The following is a 22,316-nucleotide window of genomic DNA, read 5'->3' as shown; positions in this document are numbered from 1 at the left end:
TGTCTTGTTGAATTAACCCCCTCATCATTATATAATGACCATCTTTGTCTCTTGTTACCATTTTTGACTTAAAGTCTATTTTGTCTGAAATAAGTATGGCTACCTCTCCTCTCTTTTGGTTTCTACTTGCGTGGAATATCTTTTGCCATTCCCTTGCTTTGGGCCTATGTGTGTCTTTAAAGCTGAAGTGAGTCTCTTATGGGCCACATACAGTTGAGTCTTTTTTTTTAATCCATCCAGCCACTCAATGCCTTTTGATTGGAGAATTCAATCTATTTACTTTTAGAGTAATTCTTGATAGGTGAGGACTTACTAATGCTATCTTATTGTTTTCTGGCTGTTTTATAGTGCCATTATTACTTTTTTCTTTTTTGCTGCCTACCTTTGTGGATTAATGACTTCCTGTAGTGGTATGCTTTAATTCACTTCTCTTTATCTTTTTCTGTATTAACTGTAGGTTTTTGTTTCGTGTTTACCATGAGGCTTACATAAAGTATCTTATATATATACAACAGTCCGTTTTATAATGGTAACAATTGAACACATAAAAAAACTCTGTCCTTTTACTCCCTTCCTTTTATGTTTTTGATGTCACCATTTACATCTTTTTTTTTTTTTTTGCAGTACGCGGGCCTCTCACCGCTGTGGCCTCTCCCGTCGCGGAGCACAGGCTCCGGACGCGCAGGCTCAGCGGCCATGGCTCACAGGCGCAGCCGCTCCGCGGCATGTGGGATCCTCCCGGACCGGGGCATGAACCCGCGTCCCCTGCACTGGCAGGCGGACTCCCAACCACTGCGCCACCAGGGAAGCCCTACATCTTTTTATATTGTATATCCCTTAACAAATTGTTGAAGCTATAGTTGTTTTTAATACTTTTGTCCTTTAACCTTTATCTAGAGTTAAGTAGTTAACGCATCACTGTAATACATTATTATTAGGGTATTCTGAATCTAGCTATATGCTTACCTTTATCAGTGTGTTATATATGTTCCTATGTTTTCATATTACTAATTTGCATCCTTCTTTTCAGGTCAAAGAGCTCCTTTCAGTATTTCTTTTAAGGCAGGTTACTGGTGATAAATTCCTTCAGCTTTTGTTTACTAGGGAAAGTTTTTATTTCTACCTTCAATTCTAAAGGACGGGTTTACTGGGTAAAGTTTCTTGGTTGTCAGTTTCTTTCTTTTAGCACTTCGAAGAATATATTATCCCATCCTCTTCTGGCCTGCAAGGTCTCTGCTGAGAAATCCATTGATAGCTTTATGGGGGTTCCCTTGTATGAGAACATTTTTTTTCTCTTACTTGTTTTAGAATTCTTTTTTTGTCTTTGGTTTTAAACAGTTTTATTATGATGTCTTGGAGAAGGTTGTTTTGTATTGAAATTTTGAGGTGACCTATGAACTTGGATGTCCAAATATTTCCCCAGATTTAGGACATTTTCATCCACTATTTTTTAAAATAAGCTTTCTACCCCTTTCTCCCTCTCTTCCCCTTCTAGGACTCCAGTGATACATGTATCATTTCACTTGATGGTGTCCCATAAATACCATAGGATTTTTTCTTCATTCCTTTTCATTTGTTTTTCTTTTTGCCCCTATGATTGGATAATTTCAGTTGCTCTGTCTTCTAGATCTCTCTTCTGCTTGTTCAAGTCTACTATTGAAGCTCTCTACTAAAGTCTTCAGTTCAGTCACTGTATTCCTCAGCTCCAAATTTTTGCTGCTTCTTTTTACGTTTTCTATCTCCTTGTTTAAGATCTGTTTTATTCTTCTGTTGTCTTCCTGATATCATGAAATTGTTTTCCTGTGTTCTCTTGTAGCTCTCTAAGCAATCTGTAGAAAAATTATTTTGAATTATTTGTTGGGCAATTCCTGGGTCTCCATTTCTTTGGGGCCACTTACTAAGATTTACTGTATTCCTTTGGCAGAGACATATTTCCCTGATTCTTCACGATCACTGTAGCCTTGCATAGGTATCTGAGTGTTTGAAGAAGGAGTCACCTCTTTCAGACTTTAGGGACTAACTTCAGTAAGGTAACTGTTTCACCTGGTGGGGGCACACTAGATGAAGTTGTGACCTTGGTTCTAATGGTGTGGGGTGTCAAGTGCAGGGGCATGTGGCCGTACCAGGTACAAAGGGCATGATATCTTTTTGACTCAGGCTGTTGGAATTCATAGCATCAATAACTCTGTGGGCATTGGAGAGCACTGCAGGTGATTTACAGTGGCATCAAGGGCTGTTGGTGTCCTCAGCAACTCTTCCAGGTCCAGCAACTAGGGACAAGGGCAAGCAGTGGTGGGAGCTGGAGTCAGTGGTGTGCTTACACTTGGCTGTGGGGGTCAGCTGCTAGTGCTTATGTCGTGGCAGGGGCCAGTTGCAGACATACATGTAATGGTAGGGGCCAGGGCTGATTATGGGCTTATGGAAACTGTGGAGGCCCTGACTGTTGGCATGCTCTCCTGTGGCTGCCCATGCTTACACCAGGTGTGCACACTGCAGTGGAGGCCAGTGATAGGAGTCAGACTGGGGGCATGCAGGTGCACAGCTGGAAATGCTGGCTACAGGTGAGTACTGTGGTGCCAGCTAGAGACAGGAGGCAGGGCCTGATCTGGTCCCACAGCAGCTGCGGGGCCTTGGCTTTCTGCATGCTCGCCTGTGGGTGTACCCGCTCACCCTGGGCATGTGCACTGTAGTGGGGGCTGATAATGGGTGTCAAGCCAGTGGTGTGCAAGTGCACAGGTGGAGGGTCTAGCCCTGAGCACAGCAGTGGAGGTTTAGGCTGATGTCTTGCACTTATGTAGCTGTAGAAGCCCCAGCTGGCTGCTAGTGTGACTACCAGACTCTGGCAGGGACAGGGAAGGACTCAGGTGGCTAGTGACTTAACATTTGTGCAGCTGCAGTGAGCTGTTTTTAACAAAATTCTATTTCCTGTGAGGCGAAATCTGCCGGTGGTCTTCAGAGGCTATGCTGGCTATTGGCTTTATCAGTAGTGAAATCTGCTTAACTCTGTGAATCTAGGTCACTCCTGCTGCATGTCTGTTAGTAATAGCCTCTGCTTTTCTTCCTTGTACCCAGCTGTCTCTATATGTCTCAGCTTAGCTGGTCTGGGCCGGGTGAAACCAAAGCAGTACCTTCATGGAGTGCCCCAAGAGGCTGGAGAAGCTGTTCACCCTGCTCTTCCTTTCCTGGCAAGAAGAACTCTTTCTAACTGGAAAGTTCCTTCTTGGTGCTGAGCAATACTAGCTTGGGGGATGGGATGATGCAGCCAAAATGAAGGTGTCTCCCTTCTCTTCTTGTGTGATTATTTTCAGTTTGTTATGTTGCATTGTGTTTCTAAAACTTCCTAAGTGACTTTAGAGGTCTCCCAGAGCTAATTCTGCACATTGATAGCTGTTCAATCCTTGATCTTTCTGGGGGGGATGGGGAAGCTGGGTTCTCCTATGTTACTATTTTTACCTACAACCTCTCCTTAAAATTTTATCTTCCATTTTTATGTTTGAAATATAAGGAGGGAGTCCACTATTATAATCTAACACTGATGTTTACCAAATAGGTAGTATGAAGGCATAAAAACAGACTTATTATCAAGTAAGTGCCACACACAGAACTGGAAGAGTTAGCTTAATACAATGGGTGACAAATAAGATTTTAACAATTTCCCAACGAACTATAACCTTCTCCTCCTCTTTTTCTTCCTTATCCTCCTCCTCCTTCTTTTTATCTTCCCAGCCTCCCTTCTTCTTCCTCTTATTCCTTTTCTTCTTCCTTCTCCTCTTCTTTTTTCTTTTTACAAGATTAGGCTCCTTTCCCTTGTATACTTTGGATTTTGTTCTGGTACTAATGGCTGTCCAGAACTACCCTGTCAGTGTTTCTCTTGCTCTGTCTTATGAAAAACTACACATTTGGAAGGTAATAGACCTAGGATTAAGGGTACTACAGAGCATTATTTTTTTTCCTAAAATATTGTATACAGACTGCGCTTTGTTGAGAATAATTTCCCCTAAAACCAGAAATGGAAAATTTGTTGCAACTGGAGTCCCAACTCTGATTATGCAGTAGTAGCAAACCTAGAGCTGTGTATTGAGCATTCTGAGGCTACATCAAGGCTCTACAGCAAAGTGTGCCTTGATTGACTATTGACATACGCCATGAGCAGAGGAAGAGGAAATAGTGGACCCATTATTTGCCATTCCCTTCCTGTGTGTTTAAGTAAATTATGATGTATGCCTGGAAGTTTGATTATTCAATGTTTCTATTTCATGTTTCCCATGTATAAGTAGAAATAATTGTCCTCTTAATGCCAATTCCTGAATAGTGGTGAAGTAATTTAGACATTGAAAGTATTTATTTAAATTCTTACCCTTATGAAAGTTATATTTTGTGTCACATTTTCTGTATACATATGACTTATGAAATGCTTCTAATAGTAAATCCCCTACATTTAAGAATTACAAAAGAGCCTAGACACAAATGTTTATAGACTCTTTATTCATAATCACCCCAAACCAGAAACAACCCAGAAGTTCTTCAATAGCTGAATATGTAAACAAACTATGGTATTTCTCTTTACGCTGTACTATGCTATATACCATCCCATATATTATATAGTATACCATAGAATACTATTCAACAATAAAAAGGAATGTACTGTAGATACATGAAACAACTTGAATGAATCCCAGAGGCAACATTGCTGAAATGACGAAGCCATTCTTGAGAGTTAACATTCTGTATGATTCCCTTTATAAACTACCCTTGAAAAGACAAACCTATATTGATAGAAAAACAGATCAGTGGTTGCCAGGAGCTAGGGATTGTGGGAATGTGTGACTTCAAATGTATAGTACAAGAGATTTGGGGGGGTGGGGGGTGATAGAAGTGCTCTGTATCCTGATTGTGGTGGTAGTGACATGAATCTGTACATGTGTTAAAATTCATAGAACTATCTACTCCCAAGGAAAATCAATTTAATATAATTTTAGCCAAATTTTAGAAAAGAATGTAGAATAGTAGTTTGAGTTACCTTCAGGTTGTAAGTGTGCTATGGTATGAAGTGAATGGAAAATTCTGAGGATAAAAAGATCTAAGAAATTCTATATACAAAAAACCCCCAAAGAACCCACCAGTGTATACCTAGTTGGCACTTGGGGTTATTATTTAGTGTCTTATGAACTTGATTTGTATCTTGTATGTACTTGTATTTTGTAATGGAAAGGGTATAAAACATCTATATTATTGATATCACTCTATCACTGTCTGGTTGAATAAACTTGAGCAAGTCATTTAATTGCTCAGGTCATCAGATTCTTTTTCTATAGAATAAGAAGTTTGGATCCTGTGCTTTTTAAACTGAAATACTCCTAATAAGCATTTTACTCCAGAATATGTGTTTGCCTTAATATATAGCATTAAGTAAAATAGAGGCTCTAGGACATGCTTCATTGTTTTTTTTTTTTTTTTCTGTTGGCTTCATATAGTTCCTGACATCCCATTACATCCTCTAGTTGAAATAGCGTGAGACTATATAATCTAATAATCTCTCTCCTAGCTGTAAATTTTTGTTTTGTTTTAATTTTTTCCAGACAACTCTTTTGAGTTTTCAGTTTTTAAGTATTCAATTTTTAAATACTAGGCAGAATAGAAAGTTAAGACCACTAGATGGGGATGTAAACAATACAGTGTTTGTTGTTTGTCTTGTGCTCAGAAGTAACTCCACACAGTCTTAAGCATAAGTCCCTGAAGAGTGCAGAAAACAAAGAACAAATCCACACAAGTACTTGTTTTTATCTTTCTAAATGTCGGTGATATGGATTTGGGAGAAATTAACCTTCTGAATTAAGAGTGAAGTCTTTGGTCAAGTAGCATATTGTAAAACCATAATTTCTTTGAATGACTCTCCATGGTCACAATATGTGACATTCATGGTTTTATGACTTTATTTTGTCCTGCTACATATTTAATGATAGGTACAAAATCAGAAATAAAATGTAACAATTAAGATACATTGTAATTTCTTCTTCTGGGTTTTTCCATCCTCTTTTCAATACTTTAAAAAAGAGTGATCATTTGTCTCTTTAAAGGTACATCTAAAATTATGTTAGTTTCATGACTTAGTAATTTTTAGCTTTCTATATATAATTAGCAAAAACATAGCTACACAAAACATTATCTTTAAAGAATTGCTTTTAAACAGAATACCATTGTGTTATATTAAAAGACTGTGCAAATAGTCTTTTAAAGAGTACTTAGGAAAAAATTAGGGAAAGGGAACTTTCTTTTTTCCTTTCTTATCTCTCAAATGAGGGGAGTTGAAATTGCCTTATTTCTTGAGAATTTTCTTAGCTCATACTATATATTTTTTTACTTTTCAAACAAATGCACATGGTTATTGATAATTATATGAGCTTTGGTATCTATACATCATATCACTGTTGAAGATTACCCTTCAACACAGTATAGGACTTCTATCCAATAAGGGCTGACACTTGTTTTCTTTTAGGAGACTGTCTTAGGTTTTTAGTTGTTCAGTATTTCATCCTCAATATTTGGGCTCAGCTAAAATACAGAGGATTTTAGCACATTTATTATAATTTAAATGATTTATCCAACAGGGAAAACTATGCCAACTTATGGCATAATTGGGATGAATTATAGATTATTACATATCTGAAATTCTCAGGTAAAATCTAGCCCCAAAATGGAGGTCTAAGACTATGATATATATATTTATTTATTTATTAAAGCCTGGTGGGATTTTTTTTTCTTCTTCTTTATTTTTGGCTGCGTTGGGTCTTCATTGCTGCATGGGCTTTCTCTAGTTGCGGCCAGCAGGGGCTGCTCTTCGTTGCGGCGCACTGGCTTCTCATTGCGGTGGCTTCTCTTGTTGCAGAGCACAGGCTCTAGGTACGTGGGCTTCAGTAGTTGTGGCACACAGGCTCAGTAGTTGTGGCTTGCGGGCTCTAGAGCGCAGGTTCAGTAGTTGTGGCACACGGGCTTAGTTGCTCAGCGGCATGTGGGATCTTCCCGGATCAGGGATCGAATCCAAGTCCCTGCATTGGCAGACGGATTCTTAACCACTGCGCCACCAGGGAAGTCCCTATGATATATTTAATATTTACATCTTAGATGAATAAATGTAACAATTTTTAAGGGAGTAACCCTTCTTGTAAGTGACTGTCTACTTTTTTAAGACTGTGATTAAAATACATATAACATAAAATTTACCATGTTAACCATTTAAAAAAATTGTGGTAACAAAGACATAGCATAAATTTTACCATTTTCACCATCTTTAAGTGTAAAATTCAGTGGTAGTAATGACATTCACACTGTTGTGCAACCATCTGCTGTTTCCAAAGCTCTTTCATCACCACAAACAGAAACTCTGTAACTATTAAGCAATAACTCCCCACTCTTACTCAGCTACTGGTAACCTCTAATCTAATTTCCATCTCTGAATTTGTCTTGAATGACTCAATTTTAATATGATTGCATATTTTTAATTTTTCTACTTGGATGAAAAACATCTAATGTGGTAAAGCCTACTGTTTTCGTTTAGAGAAATTAAAACACTGAGCAGTACTGTGTACATACATAAAAACACACAAATAGCTATGAAGCATCACAAAGAAACAAGCCCCTGGTATCTGTAAGTTTACTAAACATCTTCTTCATTCTTAGGGTTTCCTAAATTCAGGATGAAGAGAGCTTACATTTCTTTTGTACTATCATGTACTTTATCTTAAAACAAAAATCAGTTAACCTATATACATACATACATAATTAAGGTCCCTATTTTATTCATTTAAAGGTGACAAATATAATAAAATAGTATAACATAGGAAATAAATAGAGGAATACAAATGAGAGGGAAAAAGAATTTTTAAAAAATCTTTCATTTTAAAGGTGTTTCCATTTGTTTAACTGTTTTAGGTTGTACTCAGGACACATTAGTTTAAAACTACTAATGGAAGCAGCAAATAAATGGTATAAAAATATTTTTACTGATTTTAAGAAACTGCTTGTCAGATGAAACTGTTTTAAAGATAGGACTTGCACTGTAAGTCAAACATAGCCACTGGAGTTTTTCTGAACAAGAGTCAATAGAGACTTATAAAGATTGGTGTCAACAACTAACTATTCATACCTAGAATTTTCTGAAGAGGAAATTTAGACATGATTCATAATTTAATTAAAGGCTTCAGATTTTGGTGTTGCTAAATGGGAAGATACACAGTAAGTAGATCAACAAGTGAACAGAATCCTTGTAGAACTTTCTGTGCTAAAATTAATATTTGATTCATATCATAACTAGATATATTGAACAACACTGGTAGGCAAGAGATAATTGAAGTCTTTCACTTAGACAAGCTAATATTTTGTTATATTCTCTAATAAGTTGATATGCTGGGAAATATAAAAATAGATGGATAATAAATCAGTTGGGGAAATATGGAGAATTATTTTTCTGTACATTATTTTAGATAAAAGTGTACCTGAATTGTCCCAGAAAAATAGTTACTTGATCTGTTTTTTAGTATCTCTTTGATGGGCTTTCTTAAGTTTCATAATTCTATAACTGGAAAGGTTTTTTCTTTGTAATGTTTCACTTATGTTGCTATCACATTCTTTACCCTGAACTTATCCTTCATATCCTCACTTGAGTAGAAATGGAGAATAGTTCACTAATGCATACAATTTTTTCTATCTCTGATTGAGGAAACAGAGATTTTAGAGTTGTTTGGCTTGTTCAACATCCATTAAATTACATTCTGTTGGTGCCTTGTTGTACTGAAGAGACTGGGAAGCTGAATATTGCATTTCCTGAATCCCTTGCTGCTAGCATTCTGAATACACATTAGATCCCTCTAATAAAATGCATTCCTGAAAATGTAGAAGGAAGAAGTGAAGTAAAGGCTTCTGCTCCTCTTGGCTGTTGCTGCTAGCCAGCAGGTTCAAGGAGATGTTCAGAGGGGTTGTTCTGGGAGTCATTTTTAAAGGCTATTTAGAACCTCTTCCTCCAGCCCTTCTTGCAATTTTGTATTCATCTCATTCCCTGTGTCAAATACCTTTGTTATTTGGGAAACAATAGAAGCATTGCCACCAACTCAGGAAAAGATAAGGATGCCTAATATTGCCTTGGAAGTTTTAGAAAGACAAAGAATTTACAGGCATAAAAAATTGGAAAGGAAGAGAAACTGTTTCTGTTTGCAGAGGGAATAATTCTATATCCAAAAAACCCCAAAAGAATTAGTGGAAAACCTAGTGAAAGAATGAGAGAATATAAATATCAGGTTATAAAATCAACATTAAAAAATGAACACTTTTGGGACTTCCCTGGTGGTGCAGTGGTTAAGAATCCGCCTGCCAATGCAGGGGACACGGGTTCGAGCCCTGGTCAAGGAAGATCCCACATGCTGCAGAGCAACTAAGCCCGTGTGCCACAACTACTGAGCCTGTGCTCTAGAGCCCGCAAGCCACAGCTACTGAGCCCATGTGCCAGAACTACTGAAGCCTGCGTGCCTAGAGCCCGTGCTCTACTGCCAGAGAAGCCACCACAATGAGAAGCCCACACACCGCAATGAAGAGTAGTCCCTGCTCGCCACAACTAGAGAAAGCCCATGAGCAGCAAATGAAGACCCAACACAGCCAAAAATAAATAAATTTAAAAAAAAATTAACACCTTCATAGACTCAAAAATAAGCAGTTAGAAGATGTAATGGAAGAGGAGACTAAATTTTTAGTAGCAAGACAAAAATAATGCAAGAAAAAAAATCTAGATATAAACTCAATACAAAATGCCTAAAACCATAAAAAAAAAAAAAAAAAAAACCACACAGAAGGAGCCCAAAGGAGCCATGAACCAATAGAAAGGCATATTATGTTTTTGGATATAAATTTATTAACATCATTAGAAGGTCAGTTTTTCTTAATTTATAAATTGAAATGTAAACCTCAGTACAAATATCCTCCTTTTTGTTTCTTTAGTTCATAAAGTTTATTAAGAAAAACAAAAAAAGCAAGAATAACCATGAAAATATTATAAAAATGATATTTTAAAAAAATGATACAAATGAACTTATTTGCAAAACAGAAATGACTCAGAGACATACAAAACAAACTTATGGTTACCAAAGGGGAAGGGGAGGAGGGATAAACTAGGAGATTGGGATTAAAATATACACACTACTATATGTAAAATAGATAACCAACAAGGACCTACTGTATAGCACAGGGAACTAAGTGTCTTGTAATAACCTAGAGTGGAAAAGAATCTAAAAAACAAATATATATATATATATGTATAACTGAATCACTTCACTGTAACCTGAAACTAATACAACATTGTAAATCAACTATATTTCAACCAAAAAAAAATTTTTAAGACAATAGAACATACAGTACAGCTACTATAATTTAAACAATGGTTTCAGCTTGCTAATGCAATAGAAAATCTATAACTAGACCCAATTTGTTAAAATAGCATTTAAAATCAGTGGGGAAAAGAAGGACTTTTAAACAAGTATTGTTGGGATAAACTAGATATACACATAAAGGAACAGCTGTAAGTGAAATGTTTCTCAACCATACACCAGAATAAATTCCAAATTGAACTGTGAAAAATGGAAATGTACAAAGTGAAACCATATAGTTACTAGAAGAAAACATGGATTAATTTCTTTATTACCTAGGAGTGGATAAATCTTTTCTAACCATGATAATAAACTATTGATAAAACTGACTATTAAAATGTTTTAAATCAATAGTTCATGATAATAAAATAAACTATTGATAAAATTGATTATAGAAAAACAAATTTATTTTTCAAAAATAAGTTTTTTGAAAAATAAAAAGCCCAACTTTCAAACTTATAGAAGAATTTTCTTTTATACTTTTCACCTCAATTCATAACTATTAACATTTTCCACATTTGCTTTCTCTCTCTTTCTATAACAGATACATTATTACTATTATTATTATCATCTGTTTAATAATAGTTGCAGGCATCATGACCCCATACCTTTACTTTAACATGTATCTGATAAAAACAAGGATATTCTGTTACATTACTATAGTATAATTATAAAAATCAGGAAATTCACAATTGATAGACTACTAGTATCTAATAATATGCAGTCCTCTTTCAGAATTTGTCACTTTTATCTCAGCTGTTCCTTATAACAATTATTTTTCTCATGTATTGTCATTAATTGTCATGTCTTGTTAGTCTAATCTGGAATACTTCCTTAGCTTTTGTCTTTTATGAAAGTGACATTTTTGAAGTGTAGTCCAATAGTCTATAGAATTTCTTTAAAATTGGGTTTGCCTTATTGTTTTCTCATTAAATTCAGATTATGCATTTTTTCATAGCTTTATTGAAATACATTTCACATACCATAAAATCGACCCACTTAAGTTGTACAGCTTAGTGGTTTTTGATATATTCACAGAGTTGCACAACCATCACTACTGTCTAATTTTAGAATATTTTCAAACTCCAAAATGACATTAGCAGTCATTCTCAATTCCTGCTCTTCTCCCCACCCCTACCATCCCAGTCCTAGGCAACCACTAATTTAGTCTCTATGAATTTGCCTGTTCTAGACACTGCATATAAAAGTAATCACAAAAATGTGGATTTTTTTTTTTTTTTTTTTTTTACTGGTTTCTCTCACTCAACATAATGATTTCAAGGTTTATCCTTGTTGAAGCATGTACTGGTATGCCAGCCATTCTTTTTTATTACCAATTAATATCCCAGTGTACAGATATACCCCATTTTGTTAATCAGTTCATCAGTTGATGGACATAGGTTGTTTTCACTTCTTGCCCGTTACGAATAGTTTTTTTTTTTTTAAAGAACATTTATTTATTTATTTGTTTGTTTATTGGCTGTGTTGGGTCTTCGTTGCTGCGCGTGGGCTTTCTCTAGTTGTGGCAAGCCGGGGCTACTCTTCGTTGCGATGCACGGGCTTCTCATTGCGGTGGCTTCTCATTGCAGAGCACGGGCTGTAGGCACGTGGGCTTCAGTAGTTGTGGCTCGCAGGCTGTAGAGCGCAGTCTCAGTAGTTGTGGCGCACAGGCTTAGTTACTCCAGGGCATGTGGGATCTTCCCGGACCAGGGATCGAACCCATGTCCACTGCGTTGGCAGGCGGATTCTTAACCACTGTGCCACCAGGGAAGTCCCTGAGTATGTGTTTTTAATTCTCTTGAGTATGGAGAGTGGAATTTCTGGATCACGTGGTAGTTCTATGTTTAGCATTTTGATGAACTGCCAAACTGTTTTGAAAGCAGCTACACCACTTTACCTTCCCACCGGCAATGTGTTGATATCAGGGTTCCAATTTCTCTGCATCTTCACTGATACTTGTTATTGTCTATCATTTTCATTTGCTATCCTAGTGAGTGTGACGTGGTATCTTATTGGTTTTTATTTGCATTTCCCTAATAACTTATGATATTGAGCATCTTTTCATGTGTTTATTGGCCATTTGCATTTCTTATTTGGAGAAATGTCTATTTAGATTCTTTGCCCATTTTTTATTTTTATTTTTTGGAATGGTAAGTTTTTTATATATTCTGGATAAAAGTCCCTTGTTAGATATATAATTTGCAATTGTTTTATCCCATTTTGTGAGTTGTCTTTTCACTTTCTTACTTGTGTTCTTTGAAGCACAAAAGATTTTTATTTTAATAAGGTCCAATTAATCCATTTTTTTAGTTGCTTTTGCCTTTTTGGTGTTGTATCTAAGAAATTGTTGCCTAACCCAATATAATGAAGATATACTCCTATGTTTTCTTCTAGGAGTTTTATAGTTTTAACTATTATATTTAGGTCTGTGATCCAGTTTGAGTTTGATCCATTTTGAGACCATGTTTAATTTTTGTTTATAGTGTGAGGTAGAGGTCCAACTAAGTATTTTGCATGTGGGTATCCAGTTTCCTTAACACCATTTGTTAAAAATGTTCTCCTTTCCCCATTTAATTCTCTTGGTACTCTTGTAAAAAATCAATTTACCGTAGATATAAGCGTTTAATTTTGGACTCTCAATTCCTTTTCATTGATGTATAAGTCTGTCCTTAGGCCAATACCACACTTTCTTGATTACTCTTGCTTTGTAGTAAGTTTCAAAATTGAGAAGTGTGAGTCTTTCAACCTTGTTCTTTCTTTACAAGATTGTTTTGGTTTTCCTGGGTCCCATATGAATATTAGGATCAGCTTGTTGATTTCTGGGAGGAAAAAAAAGCAGCTAGGATTTGGATGGCGATTGTGCTGAATCACTTCATCACTTTGGGGAATATTGCCATTTTAATAATGGTAAGCATTTCAGTTTGTGAACATAGGCTATCTTTCCATTTGTTTAGATCTTAATTTCTTTCAGCAATGTTTTATAGTTTCAAGTGTACAAGTCTTGCAGTTCTGTTGTTAAATTTTTTTCTAGGTAGCTCATTTTTTTAAAAAATTTATTTATTTATTTTTGGCTGTGTTGGGTCTTCGTTTCTGTGCGTGGGCTTTCTCTAGTTGCAGTGCATGGGGACTACTTTTCATCGCGGTGTGCGGGCCTCTCACTGTCGAGTCCTCTCTTGTCGTGGAGCACAGGCTCCAGACGCGCAGGCTCAGTAGTTGTGGCTCACGGGCCCAGTTGCTCCGCGGCATGTGGGATTTTCCCAGACCAGGGCTTGAACCCGTGTCCCCTGCATTGGCAGGCAGATTCTCAACCACTGCGCCACCAGGGAAGCCCAAGGTAGCTCATTTTTTTAAGTACTTATTTTCTTTCTGTTACAAGATACTCTATGCCTGTCTTGTTCATTTCTTTACCCAGACTTAAAATGAGCCATTTCTCCAAGGAGCCCTGATTCTGTATAATGGGTAATGGTATTTAGAAAACATTATCAGAATGCTCAGTGTGTTCTAAAATACTCATTGTAGAGAGGAAACTAAGGCTCTCTGAGCTTAAATATCTTGTTTGTTGGCCTTCTGCAGATACTATTGTCAAGTAAAATGAGCCAGAATTGTTTGGAGAACACTGCATTCATGTTTGCAGCCAGAATAAATAAGACTGGTCTGGAATATATTATTGTTGTGAGATAGCAAGAATACTTTCCAAGATGTTTAGAAGTACTGACAAAGATGCCAGTTTCAAAGACCTTTTATTGGCTGAATTTTGATAATTTAAATTTGAAAAAGAAGACCATGATTATAATAACTAGAACTAGTTGAATCTGTAAAAAGCCGTAAGTCCATGATAATGCTCAAAAAGAACAGATTGTGTTCCGTAAAATCATACCTATATATGTCTGGGGATCTATGGTCCTCAGTTACAAAATACACAAAAATATATACCTCATGGCTACTGGCTAAATAACTCATCAAGGATCAAGGAGTAGACTGTGGAGAAATGGATCTGTAACTGTGGTCCTTAGACCATGTTCAGTATAAGAACCTTCCCAATACAAGTGTGGTTGTACATATGTTGAAGGAGCCTTCAAGGAAGTCTGCGGCTTAGTTCTGGACAAATGCTCAGGGAAGCTTGGGATTTGACCTATAACTCACCTACCTCTCAGTAAATTCCCCCATGCTAGGTGTACATTGTATACATATATCAGGTTAGCTGGCAAACACTTTCTAGAATCTCAAGCAGTGGGAGAAGTCAGGAAGCTATAACACTCCCCTCCTATCAGGAGTATAAAGTAGGTGCTGCATATCCCTGCAAAAAACCTTCATTCTGTTTGGTTAGTATCACTGGCAACTGTGTATTTCCACGAGGATTCTAGGGACCCAGGATGCTGTACAGGAGGAAGTGTTGTCTAATTTCTATTTTTCCTATTTTAATGAAAGTCATATAGTTCTTTTTGTGTTTATCCTTCCCAATTGACACATTTATAGGAAAGAAAAAGTAGACAATTTTGACAGCTGTTGAAGATTCTTTATGTACAATGTGAGTCTTTGGAACTAGCAATTAGAAGGTTACAATTTGTGTATTAAACTGGTAGAATAATATAAATTAACTAAATGATAATCCTTAAGTGTATCCACAGTTGTTATACCCTTTGATCTTCAGCATTTTTGAAGTGTGTACCATAAATCCCATTGTTTGACTACGAGCGCTCATATTTTTGAGCAAAATTACTATTACTATTTTCCTGTCAACCGGAAAACTATTCTTATATCATATACAAAAGTTTAGAATGCTTATTTATGGAAAATTAAATAGTAATTTCACTATAACATGATAATGATATATTTTTTAAAAAAGGCAAAAGACAAAGGGTTTGTGGGATGAGTGTGATGTGAAGAATTTTCAGGTCACTCTGAGGTCTGACAGAATGATTATATAATTGTATATTTCCCAAGTGAACCATTCTAAGAGGAGTTGAACAATATTGCATGCAATTGGGATTTGTTGTTTTATAAAAGAATTTATTGATATAATTACAAACTATATCCATGAGAAGTGGCTGTTAGTGAAGAAAATACATGGTGAAAGGCAATTAGCATAAGCATATCCAGTCTTTGATCTTAGTGATATAAATATATTCTTTACTAAGAATATGTGAATCCTTTGTTTCTATTAGTTTGACCAATATCCTGAGTATCTCTGAGCAGAAAACATTCATGTTCACCTGTTGAGCAGGCCTCTGATGACTTCAGGAAGACTAGACAATTTTTTCTTTTGTCTTATTGGTGAAATCACCCCATAAGTTCTAACTATCCTATCTGATTTGTTCTCTTCTTTTTAAAATTGGAACTTTTACCTCTGAACTTATTTAAAAGATATTATACTACTCATTTTAAAAAGGATTTAATGTAGCATCTTCTAGAAGGGGTTAGTTTTTGATGTCTTATGTAGCTACTAAGTATTTTCTATCTTAGTGCATATCTCTCCTTCATGTATTTTTTTTTATTTGGAATGGTCCTTTGGGAGAATTAAAGTATTTTCCAGGAACTCTGATGACTCAGTTGAATTATAAAACATCAACTTGTAAGTGAGCAGCTCTGGTCATTCCAACATGGACAGGTTATGAGTAAAGATAGTAGGAAGGACTAGGTTTAGAGGACTGATATATTGGATATAACAGGAAATCAAGGGATGAGGTGTGTTGCAGTGCAGTTTAGATCCATGAGGGCTATTCTAAGAAAACTATGCCTAGACACATTACAAAATGAAACCCTAAGATAAAGAGAAAATCTTGAAAGCAGACAGAGGAAAGTGATGCTTTACATACAAAAGAACAGTGATTCAAATGCCAACAGATTTTTCATCAGAAATCAGTGGCCATAAACGAAAACAAAAACAACGGAAGAAATCATAGTGGCCAGGAGACTTTAAAACTGAAACTTCAGCCAACCCAAAATTCTGTGTCCAGTGAAAATATCCTTCAGAAATGATGGCAAATTTAACACAATTTTATAAATGGAAAACTAAGAGAAATTTGTCTCCAGCAGACCTGTACTACAAGAAATGGTAGTGGAAGTTCTTCAAAGGAAAAAAGAATATTAACAGAAAAGTTGGATCTTCCGGAGCAAATGAAGAGCATCAGAAATGGTAAATATCTGGATAAAAATAAAAGACTATTTTTATCCTCTTAAGTTCTTTAAAAAAGACCTGTGGATGTTTAAAAGAAAATTATAACATTGTTCTTTGGGGTTTTCAATGTATGCAGATGTAATCCATAAGTGTATAATAAAACAAATCAATAAGCTGCTAGGAAATATATAAAACTATTTCAGAGTGTGGTTGGGGGGAGGTGGTTAAAGGGACTGTATGCTTGTGAGGTGTCTATATTTTGCATGAAAATGTACAGTATTCTGGTTGAATTCTGATATATTTTCTTAAATAAAATACTAAAAAAATAGAGAGATATGTCTTAAAAGTTGATAGAAATATTAAAAGGTAAGATTAAAAATTATTTGTTATATTTTTAAAAGATAAGAAAGAAGAAATAGCAGCAATAACAGCAGAGAGATAGAAAGAATAATAAAATATTGAATGAGATCTGATGATAACAGTAATTATATTAAATATTAAAGGTCTAAACACTGCAATTAAAAAGCAGATGTTGTCAGAGTGGATAAAAAAGGAAGACCAAACTATATACAGCGTACAAGAATTATCTTTTAGGTATAAAAACACACAGGTATGATGAAAGTAAATGAATGGACAAAACTATACCAGGCAAACAATAAGCATTAAAAGCAAGGAATAACTATATTAATATCAGATAAAATAGCTTTCAAGATAGAGGGTATTATCAGAGATAAAGAGGGATATTTCATAATGTTAAAAGGACATTTCAGGGGAAATGGATCAAGATAGCAGAGGAGTAGGATGTGGGGCTCACCTTTTTCCCACAAGATACATCAAAAATACATCTACATGTGGAATGACTCTCACAGCACAGCTACTGAATGCTGGCAGAAGACCTCAGACCTCCAAAAGGGCAAGAAAATCTCCATGTAACCAGGTAGGACAAAAGAAAAAAGAAAGAAAAGAGCAAAAAAGGAATTGGGATGGAATCTGTGCCCCTGGAAGGGAGCTGTGAAAGAGGAAAAGTTTCCACACACGGGGAAGTCTCCTCACTGGCTGGGAGATCAGCCAGGACAGAGGGGGAGATTTGGAGCCTTGGAGGAGAGCACAGCAACAGGTTTGTGGAGGGCAAAGCTGAGAGAGACCTGCACAGATTAGCGGTGCCAACTGGCATTTCCCAGGCTGAGATGCTTGTCCTTTGGGGCTGGTGGAGGCTGGGTATTGAGGTTCGGGCTTCGGAGGTCAGACACTGGGAAGAGGACTGGGATTGGCTGTGTGAAGACAGCCTGAGGGGGCTAGGGTGTGGTGTACCACATCTGAGGGAATCTGGGAAGAAGATCTCCTTCCCAGAAGGAGAAGGGTGTGCTTGCCATAAGAGTTTCTTTCTCCTTGTGCTCTCAAGTGGCAGGGCACCGTCTACATGAGTGGGGGCAGGCGTGAGCCGTCGCTGCCATCTCAGACTCCAGAGGCAGTGCGGACTGCAGCCTCTGTGGAGGTTCCTGTGAACAGGTGCAGGTCACCGCCTCCACCTTCCCAGAAGCTTGTGCAGCCCACCAACACCAAGTGTCCCGCAACCCTGCACCAACCACTGCCCCTGCCTCCCCTGGGGTGCATGTGATCCATGCTGCTTCTAAGGGTGCTCTGACCTGGCACCAACCACTGCCCCCACCTTCCTGGGAGTATGTGCAGCCAGCTGCCTTCGCCAAGGGACCCATGACCAGGAGCCAACCGCTGCCCCCGCCTTCCTGGGAACGTGTGTGTAGGCCGTGCATCCGCACACCCTTTATCAAGGGGATAATGGCCAGCACAGGCTGAGGAAAGAGATGGCAAGCATCCAAACCAAAAACAGCACTCACACCAAAAAAATATTAAACCCACATAAGCTATGCAGACATGCTCCCACATGTAAATAGCCCTCCAACACTACAGTAGATAATTTGTTTGTCCTAAACTCACAGAGTAAGAGAAATATAAGCAAAATGAAGAAGCAGAGGAACCACTCTCAGTTAAAAGACCAAGAAAATTCCCCTGAAGGAATAAACAATGAAACAGACCTCTTCAGTCTAACAGACACTGAGTTCAAAAAGGAGGTAATGAAAATACTGAAGGAATTAAGAAAGGCTATCAACAGAAATGCAGTTTACTGTAAAAAGGGACTAGAAACTATAAGGAGGAGCCAAGAACAATTAGAAAATTCATTTGCCAAGACGAAAGCTGAGCTCAAGGCAATGAATAGCAGAACGAATAATGCAGAAGAAAGAATAAGTGACATGGAAGATAGAATAATGGAAATTACCCAATTTCCAGACAGAAAATTTCCATTTGACGGAAAGCCAAATTAAAAAAAAAAAATGAAAGCAATATAAGAGACATGTGGAATAATATAAAGCAGGCCAATCTATGCATAACAGGGATTTCAGAAAGAGAAAAGGGGATTGAAAATGTATATGAAGAAATTATGGCTGAAAACTTCCTACACCTAAAGAAGGAAACAAATATCCAGATACAGGAAGCACAGAGAGTCCCAAACAAGATGAACCCTAACAGACCTACACCAAGACATAGTATAATAAAAATGGCAAAGTTAAAGATAAAGAGAGAATTCTAAAGGCAGCAAGAAAAAAAGAGTTAATTACAAGAGAACCCCCATAAGGCTATCAGCTGTTTTCTCTACAGAAACACTACAGGCCAGAAGGGAGGGGCAAAATATATTCAAAGTCTTGAAAGAGAAAAATCTGCAACCTAGAATACTCTACCCAGCAAGATTATCATTTAGAATAGGAAGAGAAATAAAGAATTTCTCAGACAAGCCAAAACTAAAAGAATACAGCAATACTAAACCTATCCTAAAAGTAATATTGAAAGGTCATCTTTAAATAGAAAAGAAGCAAAAAGATATAGGAAGGAGGAAATCACAATTGGAAAGTAAATCACTTAAATTAACCAGGCTACAGATCAAAAAGAAAAAAACTGTGAAAGCAATGATAAATAAAAGGAACAGCAAAAGGATAAACATGAAGATGTAAACAGGGACATCAAACTCATAAAATGTGGGGAAGGAGAGTAAGAAAATGCATATTCTTTTTTCTTTTTTAGAATGTGTCTAAACATACATGACTATCAGTCTAAAGCAAGCAGATATAGGGAGGGGTTAACATACTTGAAAAACAGGGCAATCACAAATCAAAAATATACAGTAAATTCACAAAAACCAAAAAGAAGAGAACACAAGCATAAAATAAAAGGAAATCATCAAACCATAAAAAGAAAAACAACAAGAAAAAGAAGAGAACAAAGACTACACTTGATCTTAGCCAAAAGGCCGAGAAGCAATTGAGAACAAAGACTAAAAGAATCAACTGGAAAACAAGATCTGAAATGGCAGTAAATACATATGTATCAATAATTACCTTAAATATCAATGGACTGAATGCTCCAATCAGAAGACGTAGAGTGGCAGACTGGATAAAAAAACAAAAGCCTACAATATGCTGCCTACAAGAGACCCACCTTAGAGCAAAGGACACACATAGTTTGAAACTAAAGGTATGGAAAAAGATATTTCAGGCAAACAGAAATGACAAGAAAGCAGGAGTTGCAATACTCATATAAGACAAAATAGACTTTAAAGTAAAGACTATAAAGAAAGACACTATGTAATGATAAAAGGATTAATACAAGAAGAGGATATAACATCAACTTATATGCTACATATAAGCATTTAGAATGCTACACCGAAAAAAACTGCTGAACACATATTCTTTTCATGTGCACGTGGTACATTCCCACATATAGATCATATGATTAAAAAAAACAGATCAACAAATTTGAAAGGAATGAAATTATATAGAATATATTCTCTTAACCCAACACAATTAAAATAGAAGTCAATAACAATAAGATAGGAATATACAAAGTATTTTGAAATTTAACAACGTACTTTGAAATTTAACAACATACTTTTTTCCTTTTCTTTTGGCAGCACAGCTATGTGGGATATAAAGTTCCCTGACCAGAGATTGAACCTGTGCCCCCTGCAGTGGAAGTGCAGAGCCCTAACCACTGGAATACCAGGGAATGCCCAACAACGTACTTCTAAATAAATTATAGAGCAAAAAAGAAATTAGAAGGGAAATTAGAAAATATTTTGAAGTGAAAGACAGTGAAAACACAACATATAAAAATTTGGGGGAGGGGCTTCCCTGGTGGCGCAGTGGTTGAGAGTCCGCCTGCCGATGCAGGGGACATGGGTTCATGCCCCGGTCCGGGAAGATCCCACATGCCGCAGAGCAGCTGGGCGCATGAGCCATGGCCGCTGAGCCTGTGCGTCCGGAGCCTGTGCTCCGCAGCGGGAGAGGCCACAACAGTGAGAGGCCCGCGTAGTGCAAAAAAAAAACGAAACTGCTCCCAAAAAAGTACATTAATTTTTTAAAAATTTAAGCAGAGTCATCAGTGATACACACTGTAACATAGACAGATTCTGCAACTTAAGTTCAGGCAAGTTAGTGAGACAAAAACTTTCTGGAAAATAAAGCAGAATCCAGAGTTGCTATATGTTCTCTAAAATGTAGTTTTCAAAAATACTAGACATGCAAAAAAAAAAAAAAAAGAATGACACATACCAGAAAATAAGATAGTCAGTAGTAACTAACTCTGGGTCCAAATGTTAGACTTAGCAGACAAAGATCTCAAAGCTAGGGAGACAAATTGAAGAAAAGTGATAAAAAAGAATCTCAGAGAACTTTAGGATAGTATGAAGTATCCCAACATACATTTAATGGACATGCTAAAATGAGAGGAAGGGTCGGGAGTGGCAGAAAAAATAATTAATGAAAACCCCCCAATTTTGATAAGAACATTAAACTACAGATTGAAGAAGCTCAACAAACTCCAAATATGAAAAAGACAAGGGATACACCTGGATACTTTACAGTGAAACTGTTGAAAGGCAAAGACAAATAGAAACTCTTGAAAGAAGCAATAGGAAAAAAACTCATCATGAATAAGGGAGCAACAATGTGATTAATAGCTAAGTTCTCTAATCAGAAACAAGAAGAGCATCAAGAAGACAATGTAATGACATATTCAGGGTCCTGGAGTTGAGTCTGGTAGGGGAACTGACAACTAAGAATTCTATATGCAGTAAAATTATCCTTCAGTAATGAAAGTGAAAAACATTCCTTCTGAGAAAACAAAAACTAAGATTTTATTGCTTAGCAGATCTGTACTACAAGCATTACTTAATGAAATTCTTCATCATTACTTAATGATACTTAGCAATAACTCAGAGCCACATGAAGGAATGAAGAGCACTAGCAATGGTACATGTGTGGGTAAATACAAAAGACCATATGATGTTTTTCCTTGTCTTCTTATTTCTTCAAAAACCAAGTGTTTAAAGCAATAATTATAGTACTTTATTGTTGGACATGTATATGAAAGTAATATAATTAATATTAAGATTACTAACGAGGGTGGTTGATATGGACCATATAGGAGCACATTTGCTATAATAGACTTAAGTCAATTATTTATCTGAAATAGATTGTCATAAGTTAAAGATTCATTTTTTAACCCCTAAAACAATGACTAAAAAGAAACTTTACAAAATCAAATAATTTAATCGAAAGAGGAATTACAATGTTACATTGAAAACATACTTATTTTATGTAAAAGACCCTAAAGGAGTAACAGAGGACCAAAAAAGACATTTAGAAAGCAAATATCAAAATGGAAAATAAAATCCAACCATATCAGTAATTACAATACTTGTGAATGGACTTCGATTG

The 22,316-nt window shown here is 36.5% G+C and overlaps 1 protein-coding gene across 19 annotated transcripts in view; it reads left to right on the top strand.

Moving 5' to 3' along the window:
* The window catches only part of BAZ2B (bromodomain adjacent to zinc finger domain 2B), a 398,760-nt gene that overhangs the window by 48,235 nt on the left and 328,209 nt on the right, over window positions 1-22,316 (top strand). For 16 of the 19 annotated variants that reach the window (XR_007478277.1, XM_033421795.2, XM_049712004.1 and 13 more), the window contains exon 3: window positions 16,446-16,545. The exons of 1 other annotated variant lie outside the window; for it this stretch is intronic. The gene's annotated coding sequence lies outside the window, so the exon portion shown is untranslated. Of the gene's footprint in view, window positions 1-16,442; window positions 16,546-22,316 lie in introns of all 19 variants that reach the window. 2 more of the 19 variants (XM_049712003.1, XM_049712001.1) reach the window with 1 other exon arrangement.

Source organism: Orcinus orca, chromosome 7 (assembly GCF_937001465.1).
Source record: "Orcinus orca chromosome 7, mOrcOrc1.1, whole genome shotgun sequence".
Classification (NCBI taxonomy): Eukaryota; Metazoa; Chordata; class Mammalia; order Artiodactyla; family Delphinidae; genus Orcinus; species Orcinus orca.
This window is presented reverse-complemented; position numbering and strand designations above follow the sequence as displayed.